We start from the raw sequence: 18,241 nt of genomic DNA, 5'->3' as shown, positions 1-18,241 counted from the left end.
CATTCTTATATATGTTTTATGACATATATGGGTTGAATTTTTGAGTCTTCTGGGGTCTGAAAATATTACTTTGCTGTTTTAATTGTTCTGAGTATTACGATATTGAAATGTGTATATGTGTTTGTTTTCACTTGAATTTCCTTTCATATATAGTATCTATTTTTGTTACTCTGTATTTTGTAGTTGTCTTTTCTTTGTGATTTGTAAGAGTCATTAATTTTTCATTGTGAAAATAATGCATTTTTGTTTATAGAAGTTGACAATTTTTTTTCCAGTCAACATCTTTCTTCCCTTTGTTTATGTTAACATTTTTCATACTGATGTTTTAAATGCTGATACAGTAATATTTATTAACTTAGATTCATTTCTTTCTTTGTTCTTGTGTAAGAATTTCATACTTACCATAAGGCTATGAAGATAATTTCTTGCTTTCCACTGAAAGTATAAAATTTTTCTTTCAGATTTATGCCATTAATTCATCTGAAAATGATTTTTATTTATGAGAACCCAAGAATCATTTTTGGCTGTTTCTTTATTTGTCATATAGATAAACAGCTATCTCAACACCATGTTGAACAGGCTTTTCTTTCCTTACTGACTTAAAATGTCCTATTTGTCACATTTCAAGTTTTCATATATGTATGGTCTTTTCCTGGGCTTTCAAATGTTGTGTTTCATTTGTTCAGTTGAGCAATATCATTCCAAACAGGAATGCATTAAATCATAGAACTTTAAAATATATCTTAATATCTTCAAAGTAGAATGATTTTTAAATATCCATATATGCAGATGTTCCTTATTAAACTGATACTAATTTTATTATTAATTTCATACAGAGCTGAAATAGGTGCAGAGAATGAATAACATCGGTTCTTTGGTATTTGTTGGGAACTCCTATCTGACATGATACTTGGGGAATTTTTGCAGTTCCTGAGAGGTAGTTCATTAAAATATATATTCTGTAATTACTTGATAATGAAGTCTATATATGTTTAAGGTTAAGCTTCTTAATTTTCTTGTTCAAACATCCTCCAGCTTTACTAATTTGTTTTCTATTTTTTTTACTGACAGGTGATAAAATCTCCCACTATCTATGTTCTAGTTTTTGAGAAAAGTTTTGGCTTTTTATTTGGTATTATTTAAGTAGGTAATGTAAGTTTAGGATTTTTTATCTGCCTGATGGATTGAACTTTTCACTGTAACACAGAAATCATCTTCTGACAAAAATATAAAAATAATTTTGTATTGGGGTGCCTGGGTGGCTCACTGGGTTAGAGCTTCTGCCTTCGTCTCGGGTCATGATCCCAGGGTCCTGCTCAGCAGGGAGGCTGCTTCCTCCTTTCTCTCTCTCTGCCTGTCTCTCTGCCTACTTGTGATCTCTGTCAAATAAATAAATAAAATATTTTTAAAAAATAATAATAATAATTTTGTATTAAAATCGATTTCTTTCTCAGGTGCCTGGGTGGCTTAGCCCATCAAGCATCTGAGTCTTGATTTTGATTTTGGCTCTGGTAATGATCTCAGGGTTGTAAGGTCATGGCCTGCATCAGGCTCCATGCTGGGCATGGAGCCTGCTTAAGATTCTCTCTCTTCCTCTTCCTATGCCTCTCTCAACCCTCTAAAATAAATAAATAAATAAATAAATGTTGACTTCTTTCTGACATCACTATCAATTGTCCAACTTTCTATAGCTTAATGTATACTTAGTCTATCTCTATAATCATCTTATGCATTACCTTTTTGTTCCTTGATTCTAGTTGTAACAATTATATCTAAAGATTGTGAATTAGTGTCCTTTTTAATCTTCACGTTTTTATGGGTTAAGTATATATTAATACTGGTTTCTACCATCTTACTTTGTTTTCTACTTAGAGTATTTACATATATATTTTTATGCTGCCCTCCCTTGCAAATATTAAGTATATTACTCTCTTTTCTTTCTATATGACTTGCAATGTGTATACTCTGTTTGGACTGCATCATTAACACTGAAAATAATAAAAATCATTAGCCATCTCCAAATGACATCAAGGTCTTAGAATGCCCTAACTTTCTGCACCCCATTTTTAGTTTGGTCTTATTTTTTTATTTAACTTCCCTTTGGTTTGAGTCATAGCAAATTAATAATCACCATGATTGGTCTTGAACATTCTGTGAGTATCCAGACATAACTATATATTTGCTTTTTAATTTTTTTTTTTAATTCACCATTCTTTCAATGCAATTTTCTTATTCCTGAAGTACTTCTTTAGTACTTTCAGGAAAGGCTTGTGATGGTAAGCTGTTATTTTCTCTTTGAAACTTCTGTATTATTTACTAATTTTTGAATCATATTTTGTCTTGTTTTAGGATGTTATGATGGCAGTTATGTTTTTTTTTAACTCTCTGAAGATATTATTTAATTGCCTTCCAACTTGTATTACTTCTTTTAAGGATAGCTATTATTTCTTTATACGTGCTTCTGAGTGCTTTATGAACTTTTCTTGTTATTTGGTTCTTTGGTCACTTTGGTGATTTTAAATATTATTTCAATTTTATATCTAGATTTCTTTAAAGATTTATTTATTCATTAGAGAGAGAGAGAGAGCACTCACACAAATGGAGGGAGGAAAAGATGGGGAGGAAGAAAGGGAATCCTCAAGCATACTCCTGACTGAACATGGAGTCCAACGCTGGGTCTGAGCCCAGGACCCTGAGATCATGAATTGATCCAAAATCAATAGTCTGCTGCTTAACCAACTGAGCCATCCAGGTGCCCCTAGATGTTGGGGGTTTTAAAATATGTCCGCAAAAATAAAAATTAATTAATTAATTAATTAATTAAAATAAAATAAAATAAAATATGTCTGCAAATTTTTTATACTCCTTCTCTAAGTGGGGAATAGACTTTCTGTCTGAATTCAAACTACCAGAACGTGGTAGAACTGACACTATGTGACTTCTGAGAGTAGATGATAAAACATATACAGATCCCATCTTTCTTCTCTCTACGGAATCATGTGTTCTAGGATAAACCAATCCTTGTATAATGAGAATTCTCAAGTATTCTTGGGAGAGGTCTTGTGAAGCAGAACTTGACAGCCACATGAACAACCCATCTTAGAAGTGGACCCAGCCCCACATAAACCTTAAGATACCTGGTTTTGACAGACATCTTGGCTGCAATCTTTTGAAAGACCTTAAGCCAGAATCAACCCACTAATTCCCCACCTAAACACAAACCATATGAAAATAAATGTTATTATTTCAAGCCACTAAGATTTGAGATTATCTATAACAACTTATTACACAGGCATAAATAATTAAGTGTACATTAAGCATGTGTTTATCTTGCTGGAAATCATTTTAGTCTTGAAAACTAAGGATTATATTCTTCATCAAGTCTAGAAATTTCTCACAAATTATTACTTCAATTCTACTTCCCCTGCATTCTTTCTGACCATTCCTATTAGTAATTCATAATAAATGAATACAAATCATCAAGATTTGATTATCTAAACATCTTTATCTTTTTTTATAGTTTTCATTTTATAGTTTTTAAATAGTTTTTATAGTTTTCAATTTTTATCTCTTTATCTCCTATGCTTCAATCTGTAAAATTTCTTCTGTATGCTCTTTGAGGACATTAATCTCTTCTTCAGTTTAATTATTTTAAAAATATTTGAAAATTACTTAAATATATTAAACATTAGAAAATTTTAGTATCTTTCTTTATGGGAATTCTACTTAATTATTTTAAAACACCATTGGTTTTGGAAAATGAGAGAGAAGGAGGATCCTGAGCTCACGTCATCCTACATATACACTGAGGCAACATCTATTGCAACTAACTCTGAACATGACCTCAAGACTGGCAGAAAAGATCTACCACAGATAGTGGTAGAGAGAAAGACATTTTGACAGAGTTGGAGGGGTGAACATTCACTGGGAAACTAAACCCCCAGTGGAGCAGTGGAGCAACTAACTACAAACAAGAAAGACATCCCAAGTACAAAACATGGAGCCCTGTCAAGTTGAACTGGAAAAATGAGTTCCCATAATATCTGGCTTTAAAAATGAGTGACCTGCCCCTCCCAAACTGCCTGCCTCTGGAGAGGCTCTGCTAAAGTGGCTCCTGCCCTGCCATCATAGGCAGGCAGCCCTAACCAGTACTGGTGTCCCTCCAAAGTGACTTTTGTTCTAGGAAACAAGACAGACAACCTCACACAGCAGCGCAAACCAGAGTTCCTGTAGCTCGGTCTTTTAGCTGACCATGCAGGGGGCAAGCATTGACCTTCAGTGTGCTTATCGCTGCTGCAGAGGCTAACTGCAGACAGCTACATTGAGTGCTGGCCTCACCCATCAGTCAAGCCACAGCAGCTGAAGCTGGGACTGTCAAACACAACCTACTGTCCCTGCAGTAGGCAAAGCAGGTCACTGCAGCCAGCTGCACTGAGGGCCAACCCCACTCACCAGTGAGCCCTCAGTAACCACAGCTAAGATAAAACAGTCGGGTACATGCAGCCCACATAAAGTGGACACCACTAAAGCACCTCATTCTGGTGAACAAAAGGATTGTGTTACAGGGTACTGCAGGATCTCTTTGACAAAAGGCCACTAACTACTTTCAAGAGTAGGAGACAGAGTTGATCTATCTAACACATAGAGAGTTACACAGAATGAGACAGATGAATATGAATATATTCCAAACAAAATAATGAGACAAAAACCTCAGAAAAAAAACTAAACAAAATGGAAGGAAGCAATCTACCTGATAAAGAGTTCAAAATAATAAGCCATAAAGATGCTCACTGAACTTGAGAAAGAAGTAGATGAACTCAGTGAAACCATAACCAAAAAGAAAAAATACAAAAAGAATCATTCAAAGCTAAAGCATACAGTAACTGAAATGAAAAATACACTAGAAGGAATCAACAGCAGATCAGAGGAGAGAGAAGAACAGATCAGTGATTTGGAAGACAAGGTCATAGAAAGGAACCAAGGTGAACAGCAAAAAGAAAAATAATAATAAAAAAGGAGAAGAGATTAAGGGACCTCCATGACATCATCAAATAGAGTAACACTTACATTATAGGGATCCCATAAGGAGAAGAAAGGGAGAGGCGACAGAAAACTTATCTGAAGAAGTAATAGTTGAAAACTTCCCTACGTAGGCAAGAGACATCCAGGCCCTGGAATTGCAAAGAGTCCCAAACAAGATAAACTCAAAGGGTCCACACCAAGACACCATAATTAAGATGGCATAAGTTAATGGTAAAGAGAAAAATCTCAAAAGCAGCAAGAGAAAAGGAAACACTTATATACAAGGGGAACTGTGTAAGGCTATCAGCTGATTTTTTCAGTAGAAATTGCATATGAGAGGCAGTGGCACAACATATTCAAACTGCTACAAGGGAAAAACCTACAACCAAGAATACTCTACCGGGAAAGCTATCAATCAAAATTGAACAAGATAGGGCGCCTGGGTGGCTCAGTGGGTTAAGCTGCTGCCTTCGGCTCAGGTCATGATCTCAGGGTCCTGGGATCGAGTCCCGTATCGGGTTCTCTGCTCAGCAGGAAGCCTGCTTCCCTTCCTCTCTCTCTGCCTGCCTCTCTGCCTACTTGTGATCTCTCTCTGTCAAATAAATAAATAAAATCTTAAAAAAAAAATTGAAAAAGATATAAAGTGTTTCCCAAACAAAAATTAAAGGACTTAATCATCACTAAATGAGTCTTGCAAGAAATCTTAAAGGAAATTCTTTAAGTGGAAAGAAAAGGCCTAACTAGAAATAAAATTATGAAAGGAAAAAAATTGGGGTAACTATAAACATAGTAAAGATAGTAAGTAGATTAATCACGTACAAAGGCAATATGCAAATTAAAATACAAAAGTAGTAAAATCAATGATATCTACAGGTATTACTCAAGGGATACACACAATAAAAGATGTAAAATCATATATGTGTAAATTTATATACAAAAAATTATATACATAAGCATTATATACATCACTACATAAAATATGGAGAGGGAGGTAAAAATTTGGTGCTTTTAGAATTGTACAAAATTAAGCAATCATTAACTTAATAGTTACAAGTTACATTACACAATAGTTACATTAACACATAGGATGTTATGTATAAAACCCATGGTAATGACAAATAAAAAACCTATTATAGACAAAAAAAAAAAAAAAAGGAAAGAAAGAAAGGAATCCAAACATAACACTGAAGGAAGCCATCAAACCCCAAGGGAAGAGAGCAAGGGGGAAAAAAAGGTACAGAGAAGAACCACAAAAGCAATCAGAAAATGATTAACAAAATGATAATACATACATATCTACTAATACTTGTTTTAAATGTAAATGGACTACAAAAGATACAGGGTGACTAAATGGATTAAAAACAACAGCAATAAGACTTATCTATATGCTGCCTACAAGAGAAACCCCTCAAACCTAAAACATATACAAACTGAAAGTGGACAGACAAAAAAGTATTCTATGCAAAGAAGGAAGGAAGGAAGGAAGGTGGGTAGGTAGGTGGGTAGGGTAGGAAGGAAGGAAGAAAGAAAGAAACCAGAGTAGCAATACTTATATCAGACAAAATAGACACTAAACAAAGACCACAGCAAGAGACAAACCAGGGCATTATATAATGATCAATCCAAAAAAGGATACGACAACTGTAAATACCTAGGACCTAAATACGTACAGCAAATATTAACACACATAAGGTAAGAAACTGACAGTAACACAATAATGGTTGGGATTTTAATACTCAGTTACATCAACACATAGATGATCCAGACAGAAAATCAACAAGGAAACTGGCTGTGAATGACAGATAAACTTAACAGATATACACAAAATTTTTCATCCAAAAACAATAGAATACACATTCTTTTCAAGTGCACATGGGATGTTATTACATGTTAGGCTACCAAACAAATTCCAATAAATTTAAGAAGACTAAAATTATATCAAACATCTTTTCCAACCACAACAATAAAAGACTAGAAATTGGGGCACCTGGGTGGCTTAGTGGGTTAAAGCATCTGCCTTCTGCTCAGGTCATGATCTCAGGGTCCTGGGATCAAGCCCCACATTGGGCTCTCTGCTCAGTAGAGAGCCTACTTCCTCCTCTCTCTCTCTCTCTCTCTCTCTGCCTGCCTCTCTGCCTACCTGTGATCTCTGTCAAGTAAAAAAAAAAAAAAAGACTAGAAATCAATCAAGAAAAAATACAAACACCTGGAGGCTAAATAACATGCTACTAGACAGCCAATGTATCAACAAAGAAATCAAAGAGGAAATAAAAAAAAGTACACACAGACAAATGAAAAGGGAAACACAACAGTCTCAAATCTCTGGAACATAGCAAAAGGTCTAAGAAGGAGGTTTATAGTGTTATAGACCCACCTCAAGAAACAAGACTCTAACCTCATACCTAAAGAACCTAGAAAAAGAAGAACAAGAGAAGCCCAAAGTTAGTAGAAGAAAAGAAATAATAAAGATTAGGGAGGAAATAAATGATATAGAGACCTAAGGAAACAATAAAAAAGACCAATGAAACCAAAGAGCAAGTTCTTTGAAAAGACAAACAAAATTGATAAAACTATAGCCAGACTCATGAAGAAAAATAGAGAAAGGACTCAAATAAATAAAATTAGAAATGAAAGAGAAGAAATAACAACTGACACCACACAAATACAAAGGATTATAACAGAATACTATAAAAAGTATAGGCCAACAATTTAACAACCTAGAACAAATGAATAAATTCCTACAAACGTACAAAATTCCAAAACCAAATTAGGGAGAAATAGAAGAGACTTATTTCTAGTAGCAAAATTGAATTGATCATCAAAAAACTTCCAACAAACAAAAGTCCAGGAACAGATGGCTTCACAGGTGAATTCCATCAAAATTTTAAAAAGTGTTAACAACTATTCTCTTCAAACTACTCCAAAAAATAGAAATGAAAGGAAAACTTCCAAATTCACTTCATGAGGCCAGAATTACCCCAATTCAAAAACCAGACAAAGATGCTACATATAAAGAAAACTATAGGCCAATATCCTTGATGAATAATAGAGAGAAAAATCCTCAACAAAATATCAGCAAACAGAATTCTGAACAGTACAGTAAAAAAGTCATTCACCATGATCAAGTGGGATTTATCTTGGGGATGCAAAGATAGTTTAATATTCACAAATCAATCAGTGTGATGTATCACATTAACAAGAATAAGAACAAAAATCATATGATCATCTCAATGCAAAAAAAGCATTTCACAAAATACAATATCGACTTGGGATGAAAACTCAACAAAGTGGGTTTAGAAGGAACATACCTTAACATAATAAAGGACATATATGAAAAACTCAACAACTAACATCACACTCAATGGTGAAAACCCTTCACATTCTAAGATCGGGAACAAGACAATGATGTCTATCCTCACCATTTTCATTCAACATAGTACTAGAGGTCCTACACACAGCAATCAGAAAGAAAAAGAAATAAAATTTACCCAAATTAGTAAGGAAGAAATAAAACTATTATTATTTGCAGATGACATAATATTATATATAGAAAACCCAAGGGGCACCTGAGTGGCTCAGTTGGCAACCACCCACCTTTGGCTCAAGTCAGGATCTTGGGGTACTGGGATTTTGCCCAAAGTAGGCCTCCCTGCTTAGCAGGGATTCTGCTTCTCCATTTCCCTCTGCCCTCTCCACCCCATCCCCCACATATATTTGCGAGCTCTCTCTCTCAAGTAAATACTTAATCTTTTTTAAAAATCTTAAAAAAAAAAAAAAAAAAAAAAAAAAACCAGAAAGAAAGAATACCCTAAACACTCAATCAAAAAACTATTACAGGGGCGCCTGGGTGGCTCAGTGGGTTAAGCCTCTGCCTTCAGCTCGGGTCATGATCCCAGGGTCCTGGGATTGAGCCCCACATCAGGCTCTCTGCTCAGAAGGGAGCCTGCTTCCTCCTCTCTCTCTGCCTGCCTCTCTGCCTACTTGTGATCTCTGTCAAATAAATAAATAAAATCTTAAAAAAAAAAAAAAAAACTATTAGAACTAACAAATGCAGGCAGTAAAGCTGCAGGATGCAAAATATAAACAGAAATCTATTGCATTTCTATACACTAATAACTAAGTAGTAGAGACAGAAATTAAGAAAAGAATCCCATTCACAACTATATCAAAAAGAAAAAAAAAAAGGAATTAATCAAGGAGGTGAAAGACCTGTAGTCTGAAAACTGAAGATGATACAAACAAAATGAAAAGATAGGTCATACTCATGGAGTAGAAGAATGAATATAGTTAAAATGTTCACACCACTAAGGCAATCTACAGATTTAATGCAATTCCTATCAAAATACCAATATTATTTTTCACAAAACTAAAACAAATAATCTTAAAACTTGTATGGAACCACAAAAGACCCTTTGGAAATGTGGACAATACCTGCAGATAAATAAAACTGGACTGCTATTCTAAACTATATACAAAAATTAACTCAAAATGAAGACCTAAATGTAGGACTAGACACCATAAAACTCCTAAAAGAAAACAAAGGCAGTAATCTCTTTGGCATCAGCCTTAGCCACATACTTATGGATATATCTCCTCAGGCAAGGGAAACAAAAGCAAAAATGAACTATTAGGACTATGTCAAAATAAAAATTTTATATGCACAGTGAAGGAAACCATTAGCAAAACAAAAAGGCAACCTACTGAATGGGAGAAGATATTTGTGAATGACATAGCTGATAATGGATTAATATCCAAAATATATAAAGAATTTATACAATTCAACATCAAAAAAAAAAAAAAACCCTCACAAATAATCTGATTAAAAATGAAGAGAGGACCTAAATAAACATTTTTCCAGAAAAGACATACAGATAGTCAACAGACATTTGAGAAACAGCATTAAAATTTTAAAAAACTTAATTAAAAAAATTTAAAAAAACAAATAGAAGGATATGTAGAAAAAGAACTCTTATGTACTATCTGTGGGAATGTAAGTTGGTGTAACTGTGAAAAATACGGAGGTTTCTTAAAAAATTAAAATAGAAATACCATGTGATCTAGGAATTCCACTACTATGTATTTACCAAAACAAACAACAAATAAAAACACTAACTTGGAAAAACAAAAGCATCCCTATGTTTATTCCAGCATTATTTATGATAGCCGAGATATGGAAGCAACCCAAGGGTCCATCAACAGATGAATGGATAAAGAAGATGTGGTAAATATGTGTATGTGTAGGTACATGTATATTTATTCAACAGAATATTACTCAACCATAAAAAAGAATGAGATCTTTCTATGTGCAACAACACAGATGGAACTTGGGGGCATCATGCTAAGTAAAAAATGTCAAAGAAAAATACATACCATAAAATTTCACTTATATGTATAATCTAAAAAAAAATAAAAATTAAAAAAAAAAAGAAAGAACACAAGAAACAGACTCATAAGGAGAAAAAATTATGGTTGCCAGAGGAGGATGAGTGAAACAGATGAAATAAATTAAGAGATACAGACAAATAAGTCACCAAGATGAAAAATATAGCATAGAGAATATTATAAGTAATATCATAACATTTGTATGGTGACAGATGGAAACTACACTTATGATGGTGAGACTGAGTAAGGCACAGGATTTTCAAACCACTATGCTATATGACATCTGAAACTAATGTAACAATGTATGTCAACTAAATTTTGATAATAAAAATTAAAAACTAAAAAGTATTCCAGTCATCTTATCATGTTTTGTTCTTCGCTAAAGTTTTTAATTATCTCCTCTCATAACTTCAATCACTGTAACATAGTCTCCCTATTATAGTTCAATCATGTGAGGTTCTTCCCACTATTTATTGTAGCTCTTAACTCCCACTCATGTTGCATCACTCCCTCGCTTGTCAAGTTAATTTAGACTCATCTTCTGCAGAACTTCATCTGTGTGTCAATAACTGAGCTTATAAAGCTCCATACCAATTTTATTTCTATTTCTAATGCGCACTCCAGGCTTATCCTTGGCCAGACACTACTTAAATTTAATTTAATTTTAATTTAATAATTTAAATAAGTTTTGGCTTGGGGTTCCTATGAATGGTGAAAATTCATACCTCAGTCCAAGACAAGCAGCATTATAAATTTTCAGGATTGTTTTATTTTCTACCCAGACTCTAGCCTGAATAAGATAACTGTCCTATACTGGAAGGCATTTTGAGTGTCCTGGTTTAATACATGCTTGGTGTTAATAGTCTACTCTAGCTCAGTTAGATGTTGTGCTCTCTTTTGTTCTCTCTACACAAATATTGAAGTGCAAATCCTTATTTAGACCATATCTATCCCTCTTCTCTACAAAAGATCCCAAGGTAATACCAGCATACTTCAAATGTAGTGCCTGTTGTATTAATTTTATGGGAGATTCTGTCCTACCAGCTCAGATGAGTCCAGATGGGAGTAAAGACAGGTGAACGGATTATGGTAATAGAGACAAGAATATGGAGTTATTTAACTTGAATGATAGAACCAGAGGAGAATCTGGGAAATGTAAATATTTCCTCCAGCACTGAAAAGGGTAAAATACAAATATTTGTTACAAGAATTCTGCAGACCAAAGGAAAAGTCAGATTTATACAGATTTTATCAAAATAAACATAAAAGTTTCCTAAAAGTCATTACTATCCTAAGGTAAAATGAAACACTCCAGCAGCTATTTATTACAGTTTTATCAATAAAATACATTCAAGAATGAGAGGTAAAGCTAATGGACAACTTTTAATTCTGTGTTACAGCTCACTCCCCTTATCTTCTTATTTCCATTTCTACTTCTTATTTCTTATTTCTATTATTTCCATCTTCTTCTTATTTCCATTTCTCCTGTTAAGATGTGTTCTGAAGGTTTCAACTTCATTCGAAGTAGTGAAGGCCATCACAAGAACTCTACAAAGCCCATTGCTTAGGCAATCATATCTACCAAGTTATCTATTAAGAAGTAAGTCAATAGTGTTTTTAGTTTGTATAATATTTTTGGTGATCGGGGGAAAAATATGGTTATTAAACTTATAATATTTGCATTTATTTATTCAACAAATATTTGTTGATCAAGAACCTGTCCATATGCTGAAGCAACAGACTAGCTCCCTACCTCATAGTTTATAGTTTAATTAATCTTTAAGAATAATTTTATGTATTTCAAAAAATTAAAAATTAAAAAATAATTTTATGTATTTTCTAACAAAAAAAGAGACTGTGTAGGGAAATTTATTGCAAAATGCAAGCATAATATGATGATTACTTTTATCATTTATATTTTAGTAACTGAAGATATGTCTAATTTATCCCCTGAATAAATTCTATGCCTTCCATAACATCAAAATTGTGATGTGGACTTCAGAGAGTATTACTGAATTTAACAGTATGAAACATGCATTTAAAAATATCAGCTGACACTTTTGTTAATGGGATTTTAAATTGATGCAACCTCTTTGGAGGGTATTTTGACAATGACTTCTAAAATGCAAAATGCATTTGTCTATTGACCCAGGAATTCCATTTCTAGGGATTTAACTAGAATAATATATTTTCATATGTGTAAAACAGATGAGCCTATAAGACTTTTTATGGTATTGTTGAATTAGAAAAAAATGGAAGTAACTCAATGCTTTTCAATAGAAAAAGCATTAGAAACATAAAATATGGTATACCCAAATAATACCACCAACTACCTTAAAACGGTGTATCTAAGAAAAGCTCTCCAAAATAAAGTTGTGAACACACATTTTTGTTATATTTACCCATGCAACACCCCTCTTCCCACCCCAAATTTCCTACTTCCCCTATCATTCCAAAACTTAGGTTGTAAGGCATCCTATTTTCAGGGCTCCAGAGAAGGGAGAAGAACTCAAGAAACCAAGAAATCAATTGAAATGACAAGATCTATGGTCTCCTTCCCAAGAGCAATGACAATAAAGAGAGATGCAAATTATTTGGAGTTAGAGAGATTTTTATTCTAATCTAATCCAATACCCACCTGTTATGAAACAAAAGAACCCCAGGATAACTAAAGTTAACCAAGAAGAGACAAGATCTAACTCTGAATTCCCAAGTAATGCCAAAAAACATCAAAAGCTTGACCTCTCCAACCCACCACAATTTGCTCACCTAGAGACCAAGGAGCTGCAGAAGGAATGGTTGTATAATCCATCTGGGCAGATGTTGCAAAGGCAAACCCCTCCAAGCCCCAGCACAGACCAGGAAATCAGTGAAATAATTTCTGGTGAGTTCAAGGAAGCACACAAGAGAACTAAGACAGCATCAGTGATCACTGGCACATCAAAGTAGCATGGTGAATCAGAAAAATGTTACCTCTGCCCTCAGGAGAGCCACAGAGCCAGCTTCAAAGAGGCCTGGCAAAAAGCAATGAGAGATGTCTTATCAGTAACCTGTGGAGATACTTAATCTCAGATGGGAAGTAGCACTGAGGTGCACAGAGAATGAAGAAATTCCAACACCTACTCCCTCCCCCATTTCATGCTTAGCACTTCCTACATCCCTGAGATGCTACTTCAGGGGAAACAACAGGCATTTGCTAAGTTTACCAAGATTTTGTTTCTGCTACTGGTGGAATGGATGTTCAAAATAACATATAAGTGGAAATGTTAATAAATAAAGCTATATTTCATGAAAATCTGAATTTGTGGGCTGGAATTTATAGGAACTATATTTTGATAAGAGGGAAAAGCAAAAGTAAAAATGTGTGTACTATTTGCTCCCATATGTGAGTCTATATATTCAGAGATCATTTCCAGAAAGAAACATAAAATATTGATAGTAATTGACATGAGTTTTTTAAAAATATGAAAATTTTAAAAATAGTGACTACACATTGAAAACATTAAGAATATGGGTCATTGTCAAAAGTTATTCAATAGCAAGTCTTTCTCTTTCAACTAGCCACCACGTTCTAGCAATCTGAGTAAAAAAAAAAAAAAAATACAACTCATTCTCTCATTTGATAAGTGACATTTCTCTTGATTTCTTCTCTGCAGGGTAGTTGTCATTATTTCTATCTTCAGAGGATATCCTGAATTTAGGTCAATAGATCTTGACCTGCCAGAGCTATGTTCAAAAGCTCCAGATATCAGAAATGGATTGCTTTTAATTTTTTTTTTCCTAAGAGCATCTTCTGTAATTGGCAATTAACCTTAGAACATTCTCTAGTATTTAACTTTCCTTCAAACACTGTCTTTTAAAAAGTCTGGGGTTCCTTATAATGGAAGAGGCATACTGGGCCCATAAAATGTTGCTAGGGTGAACAATTAGGAAATGTTATTTGAAGACAGTAAGACAGTGTGTCAAAAAGATATCCCCAGGACTCTATTCCTTTTCTGCATACTGGCCCTTTCTTCACTAAAGGGTTAATATAAAGTTACAGATACTTAGAAAAAGAAAATCAAAGTTCCTAATGTGTGTGGTATCTATGCAATTTTTACTCTACATCTCTTCTCCTCAACCACATCTACCCTCCCACCCACCACCACCCCACCCCTGGCCATCCCCTCATTCTCTTTCCTTTTTTTTTTTTTTTAAAAGGTTTATTTATTATTTGAAGGGCAGTAGGAGTACTGGGAGAGACATAGAGAATCTTAAGCAGACTCTGTGCTGAGTGCTGAGCACAACCTGGGACTCTATCCCACAATCCTGAGATCATGACCTGAGCAGAAACCAAGAGTCAGACACTTAAGCAGCTGTGTCACCTAGGCACCCCGCTCTTTCCTTTTAATGATTCACATCTGTTTTGTACTTAGGCCCATTTTTTGCCCTCATGGACAATTACTAAAAAATGACTTACCTTTGGATAATGCCTGATAGCTCATAAAAAACTTAAAGATCCAATATTTCCCTCTCCCCCCCCTTTTTTTTTAGGATTTTATTTACTTGAGAGAGAGAGAGAGCATGGGGGTGAAGGAGGGAGAGTGGCAGAGGAAGAGGGAGAAGCATGCTCCCCACTAAGCAGGGAGCCCAACATGGGGTTCAATCCCAGGACCCTGGGATCATGACCCCAGCTGAAGGCAAACACTTAACTGACTGAGCCCCCAGGCACCCCTCAACGTTTCTTTTTATGTTCATAACAGAGTCTGAGACAATCAAGGCAAAACTTTTCCCATTTATAGATGAGGAAATGTATACACTTACCCAAGAATAAATAAACTTCCACTATCAGATTAAGTCAGATATCTAGATTCTAATTTAGTTTTACATCTTCCAATAGCATTAAACTACCTCATTTATGGTATCTGAAATTAAATAGCCTGGTAGACCCCACTTTAGAGCCAGAGGCACCAATCTATTCACAATGAGTTAGGCAAAGGGACCAATTTGTTCACCGTGAGTTAGGTACGCTAGGCCCCGTTAGTTGGGCTTTGAGAAATGCATCCTAAAGATCCACACTGCCTGAGTCCTACTCTGGAAGCATTTCAAGGACACTATTCTTACCGTCAGTGTACTTTATAATTTCATGTACCTCTGAGAATGGTGGCAAGAGTTAACTGTAACCAGGGTGAACTTTAGTTCTCCCCAGACCTTCCAACTGCCTAGCTCTCCTCAAAAGAGCATGCTGCACATTTATTCTAAAAATCAGTGCAAAATCATCTAGGTCCTTCCTTAGATCACTAATATTTTTCACAGATTTAATACCAGGAACATAGTATATGAAATATACTGTAACATGTAAAATCACACTGAAAACTATCAAGGTTTATAAATATAAGTTATGAGCTCCTTTATTTAAATAACTGCTCTAGTCAATAAATGGTAGCTTGTCACTGTAAAAAGTTAACACAGTTCACAAAATTACCAAACTTTTACTCAAGGTAACTGTATATCAAATAGTAACATTAACCTATTAACTCCAGAGAGCATATAACTAAAACTGTTAACAATAACTATAAAGAAATAATTTGGGGCGCCTGGTGACAGTATCAGTTAAGCATCCAACTTTTGGTTTCAGGTCAGATCATGATCTCAGGGTTGTGAAATGGAGCCCCCCAGTGGACTCTGGGCTCAGTGGAGCATCTGCTTGAAATTTTCTCTCTCCCAGCCTCTGCTCCTCCCCATGCTCACACACACACTTTTTCAAAATAAATAGTCTTAAAAAAAAAAAAAAAAAGAATGCATGTGTTTTGAATATATACCATGTCTGTAGACTATAATATTTGCCAGAAATACAACAATAAACATAGCCCCTGCTCTCATGATACCTACATCACAGTAGGAAGAAGAAAATTAATCAGATGATATAATCAAATGATTACAAAGGAAAGGAGTAACTTAGAGCCCCAATATTCTCATCTGTAAAATGAAGATAACAATTTGACCTCTTAGCTTATTATAAGATTGAATAAGTTTAATGTATTTAAAATGTTTATCCCAGTGTCTGACGCATAGTATGCACATACAAATGCTAATCTGCTTATCATGTCAGTCCAATCATATCTACAAATTAATGAGTATGAACTAAATGAAAATATTTCTTTAAATATTTGTTTAGATATAGCATCTCTCTGAACATAAAATTTAACTATAATTTTACTTTTCTCCTTTTCTCCAAAATCATTCATTTTGTCACTGTTTCAATATTGCCTTAGTTAATCTAGGAAGTAATTATTCACAATTTGCCACAAAGAAACTCATGGCTGGTTTATACAACACATAAAATCTGTCATAGCATTATCAAAAATATGTATGCTTTATCTAGTACCTGACATATATTTGGACACCAAATTAAATGGTGGCAATCATATAGTATGTAGCCTTTTCAGATTGGCTTCTTTTACTTAGTAATAGACATTTAAAGTTATCCCATGTCTTTTTATGGCTTGATAGTTCATTTATTTTTAGCACTGAATAATATCCCATTATCTGAATGTACCAAAATTTATCTATTCTGTTACTTAAGGACATACTGGTGGCTGCCAAGTTTTGGCAGTTATGAATAAAACCACTATAAACACCTATGTACAGGTTTTATGGGGTTACAACTTTTCCACCTCTTTGGGTAAATACCAAGCACTGCAATTGCTAGATCATATGGTAAGAGAATGTTTAGTTTTATAAGAAACTGGGTGTTACACACAACTCAGGAATCGTTGAACACTACATCAAAGACTAATGATGTATTACATGTTGACTAATTGGACATAATACATAAAAATAAATAATTTATTTTCTTCCTAAAAAAAGAAATTGCCAAACTGTCTCCCAAATTGGCTTTACCATTTTGAATTCCTACCAGCAAAGAGTGAGATATCCTGTTGTTCCACATCCTCATCAACATTTGTTATTGTCAGTGTTCCAGATTTTGGCCATTCTAATAGGTATATAGTGGTATTTCATGACTTTAATTTTCATTTCCCTATTGACATATGATACAGGGAATTTTTTTTTTTTTAAATGAGGCTCCACACCCAGCATGGAGCCTAATGCAAGGCATGAACTTACAATGCTGAGATCAGGACCTGAGCTGAGATCAAGAGTCAGACACTTAACCCACAGGGCCATCCTGGTGCTCCTGGAGAATCTTTTTATATGCCTTATTTACCATCTTCATATATTCTTTGGTAAGGTGTCTGTTAAAGTCTTTGACCAATTTTTTAATTGGGTTGTTTTCTTATAGTTGGGTCTAATGAGTTCTTTGTACATTTTGGATAAGTCCTTTATCAAGTGTGTCTTCAGCAAATATTTTCTTCCAATCTGTGGCTTATCCTCTCATGCCTTTGACACTGTCTTTCACAGAGCAGAAGTTTCTAATTTTAGTAAAGTCCAGTTAATCCATTATTTCTTTCATGGATCATGACTTTGGTGTTGTATGTAAAAAGTCATTGTCATACTCAGAGCCAGCTAGGTTTTCACTTAAGTTATCTTCTAGGAGTTTTATAGTTTTGTGTTGTACATTTGGGTCTATATTCATTTTAAGTTAATTTTTGTAAAGGATATAACATCTGTGTTTAATTCTTTTCTTCACATGTGGATGTCCAATTGTTCCAGTATGATTTGAAGAGACTCTCTTTCCACCATTGTATTGCTTCTGCTCCTTTGTCAAAGAACACTTGACTACATTTGGGTGGGTCTGTTTTTGAGCTCTCTATTCTTTTCCATTGAGTGTTCTTTTTTTATTTTTAAAGAAAGATTTCTTTTTTTTTTTTTAATAAAGACTTTATTTGAGATATAG

The sequence above is a fragment of the Lontra canadensis genome, unplaced genomic scaffold (assembly GCF_010015895.1).
Source record: "Lontra canadensis isolate GAN:19392208 unplaced genomic scaffold, GSC_riverotter_1.0 scaffold64, whole genome shotgun sequence".
Lineage (NCBI taxonomy): Eukaryota > Metazoa > Chordata > Mammalia > Carnivora > Mustelidae > Lontra > Lontra canadensis.
Note: the sequence above shows the minus strand (reverse complement) of the source record.